Raw genomic sequence first — 12130 nt, 5'->3', positions numbered from 1 at the left:
AAGTAATGGCCCCCAGCAAGTTCCCTGCGGGAACTTGCAAGTTTGCAAGTTTGACTAGAAAACTTTTTTTCAAGTGTATGGAAATTAAAATGTTTTTCAAACTCTTTGATGAACTGAAAAAAAAAACATTTATATTGTATAAACACAGACACACACACACACACATCCACACACATATATATAGGCATCCATTTGAAATAAGCAAATAATTCCCTTCTACTGTCCCTAGTGGAATGATGATGAACTACAGAGCAGAAAACGTTAACCAAAATATATACTATGGGTTTTAGGGAAATTTGGTTCATGCTAATAAAGATAAGGGTCTCAGAAAGTGTGTGTATCAAATACCAATGGTTATACAGATATTTTAACAACAACAAGAGTAAACTGCTATTCAGGTTTTAGTTAATACAGTTTTCTGTTGTTTGTCGTCAGACATTGCCTGTTTGTGTAACAACCTCCTGTGGTTTCCTGAACTTTAAAAGCTCAGTCATCTGCTTTCTGATATGCACAATCCTCCCGCCACTTTGGACTTTCATCATAAATCTGTCCCCACTGTGACAGCAGAACCAACTGAAGCTGCTGGAATTTTCCTGTGGGCTGCCACAGTGTGGCATCATTTAAAATCCATTGATCTTTCATTGATCCATCAACAGCCCTTTTAATGCCCGAACACCTTAACTGAGCTATGATCTGATTCACAGTCACAACTGCACTTTTGTGCACAGCAGGAACAGCAGAAAAATGATAAACGTCTTTAAAGAAATTCATAGAGTGAAGAAGTGAAAACTAAACCAACACAACCTTTATTCCTCTAAGTTGTGCGTGAAAAAGAGTGAAGAATTTATGTATTTTTAGGAATGATTTATGTGATACTCAACCAGGACAGCTGACTGGAGAGAGTCCGAACCACAAGGGAGCTGTGAACAGAACTGAATGGGGTCACTTGAAAGAAAGAAAAACTCACACCAGCTGCTTCATTAGCTCTAAGGTGCAGACACAGGAAAACAATTATTTGTGGCTCCTTTATTTAGATTTTAACAAATATATGTTTGTCTTGTACAAGTAATTCAAAAATGATTCATCCTTAAACACTAAAGTTACCACATTTCTAAGGCAGGAGTCTTGACCCACAATACCATGATTGGGGGAATGGGGGGGAAGCTCTACTGTTGCCTAATTCTGGCAAATATAGCAGCCACAAACACTTTAGCCTGTAATTTTCTCTAAATTTTTCTTGACTTGGGTTTCGACTTCTATCTCAGAAACATCACTTTGCAGTTTGTTCTGAGCGAGGCAAAACAGCTGACAGCATCGTAATTGCAGTTATGAAACACACAAAAGAGACACACAGCTGTATTATAATTATCATGGAGCTGGACAAAAATACAGTATAATTACTCAGTCATTTTAGTCCTTACTCCAGGAAAAGTGGTTTCACACAGTTTAGTTAAATCTATCACTATTTTTTGTGGTCGTGCAGGCGAAGACGTCTGAAGAAGCATACGTGTTTTATTGATTTTTTGGAGAAAAAGTGACTAAAATTCCTTAAAAGGAATTTGCTGAATTTGCAGGGATGGTCTGATGAGTCAAAGATGAACGCACAAGTCACTGTAAGAACTAAAATTAATTAATTTTCATGAGCTTTGCTGCTTCACCAGAAACAATCACATTAGAAAAAAGGTGAAAGATTCAATAATCTCTTTTAATCCTCTTGTCATATTTATCACAGCTGCTCTTAACCAGCTCACAACAGTCATCCTCACTAAACCAGGGGTTTGGCCACATGTGGCTCTTTTACCTCTCCAAAAATGAAACGTTTTTTCGTTTTTGTGTTTTTCAGACTATAATAAATGTCAAGCAAAACAATGCAGTAGAATAAATTGTATGTCTCACTCTGTAAGGCTCTTAACTATAGTCATGGTGCTCAGGCAATCCATCTAACGGTGCGGTTTCTATAGTAATCAATAAATACTTCATTTTGTGGCTTGAAAAAAATCCACAATTGATCTGATCAGAACCAGATTACAGAAATTATAAAATGAAGGGTGGGATTATATAATTTCACTTCTTCACACTCCTTTTCAAGAAACCAAACTCTACTTGATTTTAGTTAATAAAAATTAATGAATCAAATGTCACATAATTGAGTCTTTCTTTTATCAATCCATTTCATTTTTTCTGTAATTAGTTTTTTTGTCCTGTATTGTCCACAATTTGTACTTGAAATAAGCCAGATCAATCAATCAATCAATTAATCAATCAATCATAGTACATTCAAACAGAGCGCCATGTATTACAGAAAATCAATATGAGATCATAAGCAAGATGTACACATATGGAGCACAGAAATATAAAAGCCTGTTTTTGGAAAAAAAAATTAAGGATTTTAACTGTAGCATTCGGGTCCAATAAAAAAGTATCAATCAATTAGCTCTGATTTATACTATATACTATATGTAAAATAAGCTATGTATTTTTTAATCACTGATGACTATACAGTACCTACTACTACATTTGATGCATTGAGATGATCCCATTTGACACAGGGTGTCTTTTATTTTGAAAGGAATTAATGCAAGCTTTTTTCAAAACTAAAAACGTATTTAGAAAAAAATGGCTATTTTATGTTTTTGTTTTATTTTATCCCCCAAAGCAATAATTTATTTCTTACATTTATGTGTGACCTACTGGGTGAGAAATGAACCCGAATGGCTTTTTAGGTGTTTTAGACTGTAGACACTTGCACTAAGCATTAAGGTAACATTTGCCCCTGACCTCCAAACCTGCACTTCATAGTGCATTACATGACAGCTGGCAATGATAATCACATCTTGCATATTTTTTGCATTGAATAAAAATATCTGAACAGGTTATTACAATTAGAAATTGTGAAAAATGTTTCAGAGGGAGGAAAACTGTCAGTTTCCATGGTCTTAAATGATTAGCTGATGAGTGAATATTATCAAAATGTAAGGCATAACCAGTATCTCAGAACTACTAAATAAACAGTAGCATTGGGTAATATTTTCAAATTAAATGTCTCATTTTATTTTCAAATTAATTTGATTTCCAGGGAGAAAATAATCTTTTCTTTGGGAAAACATAATGTTTCCTTGATAAAATATAGTTAATTCCCACTTCATTTGGGCTTCTGCAAACATTGCAAGCTTTGTCCAAATTCTATCAGGAAGAAATGAAATCAGGAAAACAGATTTGTTTAGAGAGAGTATTTGTGTGTCCATATTTTTGCACACGGGAAGTCAGGGAACAATAGTACCTGAAGAATCTTGCTCATAACCATTTCCTGCAGTGAGGATGTTGTTGACCAATCACTCTGCTTTTTAGTTCTGAATTGGAGCAAAAACAAATAAACTCCACCACAGGGTGACATTCGAAGTGTCAACTGAATAGATTGAGAACAAATCCATGTTGCATTGTTTTTATGTCTTAAATTTTCTTTACTTTCTGCATAATTACCCATCCTGCCCTAAGCAATTGCCCCCAAAGCCCATACATACTATCCTTACTGTCTGTAGACCTTTGAATTTATTAAAAAAAATATATAAATATTATTTACTAACATCTCACCTATTTTCACTGGCATTTATAGAACATATTTCCATTTTTTAATTCCAGAAGTTATGAACAAATTCACCCAGGTTTGTGCTACATTACAAATATATTTATTGAGCTTCAATTCTTTATTATTCATCTACTTTTCCTTTCATATGTTGACAAAATCTTCTATCAATCTGTTTTGCTATTTATTTGCCATCTAAAAAATATGTCTGAGCCTTGTGTTTGAATATGCACATCACATCAGATGTTCAGTGAGTCAGCACTTCCAACTGATAAGTAACCTTTCCAGTCAGTAAAGCTGACTCACTGAACTTGAAGAGACATGCTCACCAGCGACTGGGGGATGTCAAAAAGTTTGTTAAAACCTCCTAAAATAAACAGCTGAAACAGTCATGGAGTCAGCTGTCCATTTGTAAGTGTGACCTCACTGTCACGTCAGACGGCATCAGGTGCGTTCCCTCTGCAAGCACATCAACACTTTAAGGAGGAAGCTTCACTGTCAAATTGGATTTGACAGTTCCTGGTGTGCTGGCAGTGTGTTTGTTTGTGAGCATGTGATTTTGGATTTAATTTGTGTTTTATGGTCACCTCGTCTGCACAAAGTAACATCTTTTGCCACGGATTGTCACTGGCACTGAAAACAAGAGAAGGGGAAAATAACACTGTCTCTGTGTTAAAACAAAAATCTTCTTTTTGCCAAACCAAGCAAAAATGAAATAAATAGTATTCAGTCTTTTAAAAAATAAAGTAAAACAAGTTTACACAGAACTAAAATAGCTAGAAAACACTTCATACAGGGTACTATGCAATCCAGAAAAATGATCAACATAAAAAGCAATATGAAAAACAAAAATTGCCAAGAGAGGTCACAAGCAGTAGTGCATCACAGGAATTTCTTCGGCTTTGGAAGGTTTAGTTATGCGGTTGTTTCTATATTTTCATATAAACTAAGCGTATCCTGCAGTTACATGTGAGATAAGTCAGTTCTGATCAAAATGATTGCATAGGATTTACACTCTTTAGCTATGTATACACCAGGCGTTCAAAAATTCTCATTTAATCCATGGTGTTCACACTAGGCAAACAGGGAGGGGCTTCATTTGTTTTTCTACTGTTTACTAGCGCGTCTCTTCCACTTACAGTTGGAATGGTGCAATATGTCGAAGCAGTGGAACATGGGCGCAAAACAGAAACAGTTCAGTTCATTGCATTGACTGTATTTAGAGAACTGGACATAGCAAGTGTGATGTCACTCATTAAAAATGCTTCATCTCCAGCTCCAAATGAAGCCAATTGAGTCCCCATTTTTCTGCTATACAGACGTCGCCATGTTGGAACCAGATAACAATGGTTGGTCTGAGTCGTCTGAGTTAACGTTTCTGAGGCAACTACTGTAGCCAATCATGAGTTAGCTTGTTCGAAGTCCACACCCCTTCCACTGAAAGCAAGCAAAGGAGAATCTGCCACTCAAATGTTCGAGGTGGGGACCAGCGAGTGCCACATGCTTTTACTGAGGCATCTTATTGGTCAGTTTATAACTTTAAAAAAAATTGCAAAAAGAAAAAAAAATGTGTATATATATATATATATATATATATATATATATATATATATATATATATATATATATACATATATATACATGTATATAAAGTTTAGAAAGAAGATTTAAAAATGCATCAGAGTAAGAATGGTTATTCTGAAAAATAGAGTGACTTGTTAATAGCTGTTTATTTCTCCATAGAACTCTATAGGATTTTGGCTTCTTGGAGCCAGCAGGTTCTTTCAATTTGGAACATGAGAGGGGAAGGGTCACTCAGTCCAGTTCTCTATATGCAGTCAATGGTTCATTGCATGCGCAATTGACATGACTGCTATATCAGAGAAGTGTCCTTGATCAAATGGCACATGACCAAAAGTTACCTCAAATGTAACTTTATTCTGAAGCCTATGTGCAAATTAAAGTGTTAAAAGGTAAAAAAAAAAAAAATTATGACAACTCCACTGCTGTTATTTTTTTTTTTATATTAAATTGTTTATTATATATAACATTCTGTAAAAAAAAGAAAAAAACTGTATTAGTCATTAAATTTGCTTGACAATAAATTATTAAACAAAAAAAAATGTGTTTACTTTGTTCTTATGTTATAATATTTTGGTTACATTTTCAGTTGTTTTTTTGCCATTTTTACTTGTTTTTGCAACAGTTTAATCAGTATTTTTTGTCAGTTTTCGTGTTTACTGTTGTATTCCTAATTACCTATTTAATTAGTTACACCTGGTTGGAGTTAATCACCTGCTGCTAGCAGTGGTTAACAACCACATCCTTTTGTCACTTTTATTTGGTCTCCTAATTGCGATTCTGTTCAGCTGTCATGTTTAGGTTTAGTCTTTTCATCTAAGTGTAATGTTTCAGTTTATTTCAATAAAGCTGTGGAGTTTTCCGTCAGTCTTTTCCTCTGGGTTTGGGTCCTCCGCGTCTGCACTTCCTGACACACAAATAGAAACACAACATGTTTTTCCCAGCATAGATTTTATTTCTTATTATGCAAAAAATCTTTAGACACTCACAAAACCCCCCTACCACCACAACAGAGCTGTTTTTGACTCTGATTTGCTGAAAAATAGACTATTTATTAGGGCACACGAATGCAGGTGCTGCAGAGCTAGATGAGGACAAAAGAACTGGTTCAGACGTTGGCCTGATTCTGTTCAGCTCAAAGACCAACAACATATATTTAAAACTCTCGATGACCAGCAAATCTGATAAAACAATGAAAAATGTTAATATCTTTTGTAAACCTGGAGAAAGGTTAAGGCACAGAAGGATTTACAGATATTTAAAAAAAAAAAAAAAGGAAATATTTTCAATATCTGTGTGTGACTGCAACCTTTATTAACATCGTGGTTGTCTGAATGGCACAAATTAAAACATAATAATTTGCTTTAATTTTTTTTTTTTTTTTTTTTTTACAGAGTAGCAGAAATAATTGATTTTAAACAATATGCACTAATTATATTTAGCCGTGGCATTAACCTCATCTTACCCCGGCAATTTTTCCTTGTTTGTTTGTTAGCTTTTACTCCGCCGCTTCAGGATTTTTTATTTTTTTTTTGCCATCCCATTATGAATTATGAGAACATCTTTAGTTAAAATGCATTCAGAATCATCATAAATTATTGCGTAAAAATCATTTTTGCAGACAAAAACCCCACCTCTTTGATCCCTTTAATAAGGACCTTTTTCAGAAGGAAAACAAACACTATAATACCATAGAAAAAAGATTTTGTGGAGCTTTGATTTAAAATCACCAAAGCCTGAGAACCAACTGTTTTAAAGTTAAACTCCTCCTTTATTTTGCTCTTTGAAAGATAAAATTAGAGCTTAGCACTAAAGGTTAACATTTAACTGATGAAGTCCTTTACCACAAGTAACACAGTTTACATGTTTCAGTTATTATAACTATTTCTGCTGGTTTTACCAACTGCAAAAATGTAATAAAAGAGAAGAGATCGTCAGGTTTTGTTTCTTTTTCTCTGTCATGTCTGATAATTGGCTTAATTTTTTAACCAATTTTACTTATCTGTGTTGTTTAATCACACTTTTTTTTAAACTTTTTTATAGCCCAATCTTTCCATCTTTTTTTTCCCGTCATGGTTTAAATTTGTGTTTGTCATTTTTTTAGTATAAGTTGAGCTTTTTTTCATGTTTGCTTGTTTAACAAATAATCTTCCTCCATCAAGCTGGTCTTTTGCATTTGGGTCCAGCAGCTGTCACAGGTCCTGACAGCCTGAGTCTGCACTTTTTAGCATCAAGAGGTCACAATAACAGATCACTTCAATCATCTTTGTGCGTTTTATACACCACAAATGAAAAGTAAGACAGTTAACATTTAACAGCCTCATCGAAAAATGATACCTTTAAGTCTTTCAGATTAAAAGCCTCATCAAAAAATGATACCTTTAAGTCTTTCAGATTAAACTATATCCATATATATGATAATATTTTACCTTTGGAACACTAAAAAAGCGAATTATTTATGAAATAATTAATTTTTAGGGGGAGAGTTCAATAAACTAAGTTCTGCCTCCTTCTTTTCAAACATATTTTGTGCAATAATTATTATATTTTTTGTTGTTATATCAATTAATATTGTTATCATCTATAAGTTTGCATCATTTAGATTGTTTTCTGGTTGTTAAAATGTTGAGATGTCTGTGGACACCATGAACAATCACTGCAACTGTACGTTGCCACTAATGAGAATCCACAAAAAATAAATAAAAACAAACATGTCTACAAAAATTAACATAAAATAAATTTTAAAAACTGCAGAAAATATTATTTTAGTGGGTTTTTTTTAGTGTTTTTTAGTGTTTTTTAGTGTTTTTTTGTGATTGTGCACCACTAAACAATCCACTAAACTAGACAATCCAGCCACCTAACAGATTAAATTTGGTCACCAGGTTGCTATATCGGCCCATTTCAACTGAAGCAAATAAAGAATAGTCTCATTTAAGAAAAAATAAAAAGCAAGTATTTACCTATTGCACATTAGTCATAGTCTAACACATGAATTGTCTTTGAAAAGTAGCCTAAATTTCCCTGCATGTGTTGCAAGTCTGCAGTTATTTTAGCGGTCTTTAAACGCTGATGCATTTTTAGAGCTAACTGGAGTATGAAAAACTGCATGCTGCGACAGATATTAAGGGCAACAAAATAACAGGAAGAAAGAGCAGCTTAGGATCTACAGCACTGACTGGGTGTAAAGTCTAGTCATTGCCACTAGCAGGAAAACAAACCCAAAAAAAGCAGCTATTAATATTAGCTTATTAATATTCATCATTTTGTCACTGATAGACATGTGGTGTTTTAGACCCAAAACAAGATGCAGCGAGGTCTATTTTTATCAACTGTTAAGGTTTGTTCTGACACGTGTTTCACAGAAATATTTCACACCCATATGTAAAAATATAACGCAACCCCTGATGTTATATTTACAGAGGGTTCTGTGTAGATCTGTTCTCCATCTGCTCTCTATAGCTTCACTATTTTGAGTACTGTTAAAACACTTGTGTATCAAGATGGAACACATATTCATCTCTGTTTTTCCTGGGATTCAAACAAAACCAGTGTTAAATAATGACACAAAGTATCTAAGTGCCAAAGGAGTTATACAAGTACTACTGAAAGCAAATATAAAATGATAGAACACAACTAAATCACAATCATTTACTTTACCGTATTAATTCTGAGTGCAAAAGTTCAAACAACTGTATATTTTTGATATTTGATTCAAAGAGAGTAAAGAAAGTTTGAAGTCACCACTGAATTCTAGTGAGTGAAAGTTTGCTGGAGAACACAAGTACAATATTTTCCAACACCATTGAGACTACAACCAAAACTCAGGATGTGTCCGGTACCGGTACCGGTACCCTAACCCTAGCCTGGTCCACGTCTGGTACCACATCCAGAACCAGTACTGATTCACGTCTGGCATCGACTGTATGGTATCCAGTTAAAATTATGGTTAGGATACAGGTGCAGTCCATGGCCCCGTACAAGACCGGTACCGGTTTGCAGCCTGGAGGTTGGGAGCCTTGATTTAATTCAACGTCAAAAAACGACGAGTTGGGGACACCCAAAACGTAAATTTCAGTATGTGACGACTTGGGAATGAGAATGTGTTGCAATATGTTACCAGCGCAAGACAACATCGGGCTGTTAATAACAAAAATATGGTTCATTCCAATGTTTGGTCTGTTCTCGACAGTGCAGTGTGAAAGGAAACCAAACAAAATGAAAGTGTCTTTTTCACAAGTTGACTAATCAAACAAACTAAAAAAATACCTGGAATAAACTATTTTGAAAGCATTTTGAAACAGAGAATCAACTTTTTTTTTACTTATATGGAGTTTTCTGCGTTAAACTGAGAATTTTTGAATGCCACTACATGTTGAACAACTGTTACTGTAATTACTCTTTGATAATTACTTCAGTTTTTGCAGCAGAAGTGACCTTTTCTTTTCTTTCTATTTTTTTCTTTTTAATTTGTTTTTTTTGGTAATGCAATGAGTTAACAGTCCTTTTCTGTCTTATCCTTTTTATTGTTTATGCATTATTTTAAGACTGACTTCAATAAAATAAAAAATGCAAACATTTTTTTGCCAATTGCTTTATATTATTTTTTAATTCTTGAAGTTCTGTTTCCTCTTTCTGAGATAAAATATAGTTTCACCACATTTTTCAACAGCATTTTTCTTAAATTAAATACACTGATTTTATGTGCTTCAAATAATTCGGACATAAGCCCACCGTGAAGTTTTCTACCCCTGTTTTCCAAGTCTACAGTCCCATAGGACTTGTTTTCTTTTCCTAAAATTAGCTTTTGGCCTGATTATTCTGCCTGTGAGAAATCTCCTAACAAGCAGATAGTGATGGCTCAGGCGTTGCCCTTTTTTGTTCAGCGTCTTCCTTACAATATGCTCTCCTACTGGTGGCTATCTTCCTTTCTGTCTCCATGGTTGGCAGTGATACTATGGTGTTTTTTCTTTTTTGTCTTTGCAAAAAACGCTAAAAATGCTTGTTAGTTGTTGTGCTTGGAAGTAGAATAAAATATCCTTTTTAAGAAGCTTCTGCTTTACTACAGTTGTTAAAATCATATTGCTTCTCTGATTGAAGCCTGTTTTTTTCTTCTTTTTTTTAGGAGAAAAAGCCATTAATGCTCATACAAATGGATTCCCTGTGTTGTTATGCAGATGAACAGATGAATTGATCAGTAGGACGAAAGAGGTAAAAGTGTTGCTGCTTAAAAAGGAACCATCTTTGGGGTATTTTAATGGACTATTTAGGAATTGATTTGAATTTTTCTTGGAAATTATGAAAAAGAAGGTTGAAATTCTTCAATAAAATGATTTATTTAAAGATATGTCATTTCATTTCAAAAGTTCAAAGTAAAAAATAAAAGGAATTTAGCATTGTTTTCTTTTTCTTTTTATGTTGAAGACATAAAAGTTAAAGCTACAACACAATTTCTTTGAACCCTCTTTTTGTTGCTTCTTTAATGAGAACACGTCACAACATTTACCTTGCTGCAAAAGTCAATTTAAATGTAAGGGACTCTGTGTTGTCAAGTAGAGAATTTTTGCACAATTGTGAGGTAAAACAACATTTTTTTTCTTCGTAATTCAAGAAATTCATGTAAAATTCTCTATCCTAGCTTATTGCTTTCTCCACACAATAGATGTGACATGCTCTCTCTTTGCCTTCATTTTCAGAACAATCAGTTCTGCCTGTAAGTGCCACCGAGTCGCGCCGCCACGTCTCCAGTCATAACTGCTGATCTCTGCATGAGGCACAGCCACACAGAACAGGAGCATTATGATGGAATTCCACTCTGTCAGTCATTCCTTCCTCTGTTGTGAGCAGATGATGCAGGCGAGACGGCTCTTATGGCACAGCATCTGAGGCGGCTGATGCCTTGGTAAACACGGCGCACGGTAACAGATGGAGCTCCAAGCACTGATGGGTGGTCTGCTGTTAGTTTAAGATAATGGGACTGAGTAACCCTTTTGCTCTGAGGTGCTCCTCATCTTTTCCTTTCTGTGAGCAGCCCATTTACCATCTTTTGAATGTCTTGGACATAATTATTTCTCTGTAAGTGCTGTACATTTTGCTCTGTAGGAGTGACCCATCTCTGCAAGGAATGACACTATGTGTCACCGTGTGCTTAGAGTTGACTAAAAGTGAAAATATAAATTTAGATGCAGGGCTAAAAGCATAAAAAGACTGCATCAGAAAAAAAAGAATTACAGCTAAACGTATGGAGATATGCAGTTTGCTCTCCTTACATGCACACCAACCCATCTTCCTTCGCCTCTGTCTTTTTTATTGTGTCGTCATGGTGATGGTTTTTCGTCTTTGAGTCTAATTAAAGAGAGAGCTTTAGATGTATTGACTATTTCAGCTCACAGAAATCCTCTTTTCCAATACCTTTCCTTGTGTCGTCATCAAAAGGGTAACCTTTAATTAGACCGATGCGCATGCAGCTACACCAACCGGAGCCCATGTGGAGAGAAACAAACGGCGTCGACAACACAGAAGGCTGGCACAAACTTTTATTTATCTCCATTTGTTGTGCCTTTCAGCGAAAATTGCTGTGGAAAAAAAAGAAAGAAAAACACTGTAGCTGATATACTCCACAGACATCAATAATGAGTTTGACTAAAGTCTCACACTTTTAAAAGTGTTCAAAATGACACATTTATCCTATAGTATTTAGTTTATTAACTACATTGTTTCCATAGAAACCAGGAGAATAAGAAAAGATTAGGCAAACCTTCTCGGTTTCAACATGGCTTCTCACCTCATGTTTTCCATGGCTCACATTGAGCAGCATTATGCAACACAAGAATGTTAATCAGAACTGTGACATTTAGGGAAAAACCACCACCTTTTTTCCAATCCTAAATATTTTTTTTTTCTAAAGCCTTAGCTAAAATTTTGAGTGGAACTGTGGTGGCTGAACTCACCAAGGTTCCACCAAAA

General features: G+C 34.7%; 1 long non-coding RNA gene across 1 annotated transcript in view; it reads left to right on the top strand.

The window, feature by feature from the left end:
• LOC118598861 overlaps positions 1-11763 on the top strand; it is a 25302-nt gene extending 13539 nt beyond the window's left edge. The window contains exon 2 of the long non-coding RNA XR_004948044.1: positions 10290-11763. This is a non-coding gene — a long non-coding RNA (uncharacterized LOC118598861). The remainder of the gene's footprint in view (positions 1-10289) is intronic.
• The last annotated feature ends 367 nt before the right edge of the window (positions 11764-12130 follow it).

The sequence above is a fragment of the Oryzias melastigma genome, linkage group LG6, assembly GCF_002922805.2.
Source record: "Oryzias melastigma strain HK-1 linkage group LG6, ASM292280v2, whole genome shotgun sequence".
Taxonomy (NCBI): domain Eukaryota; kingdom Metazoa; phylum Chordata; class Actinopteri; order Beloniformes; family Adrianichthyidae; genus Oryzias; species Oryzias melastigma.
The sequence above is the reverse complement of the archived record's forward strand: the minus strand, read 5'-3'. Positions and strand labels throughout refer to the sequence as shown.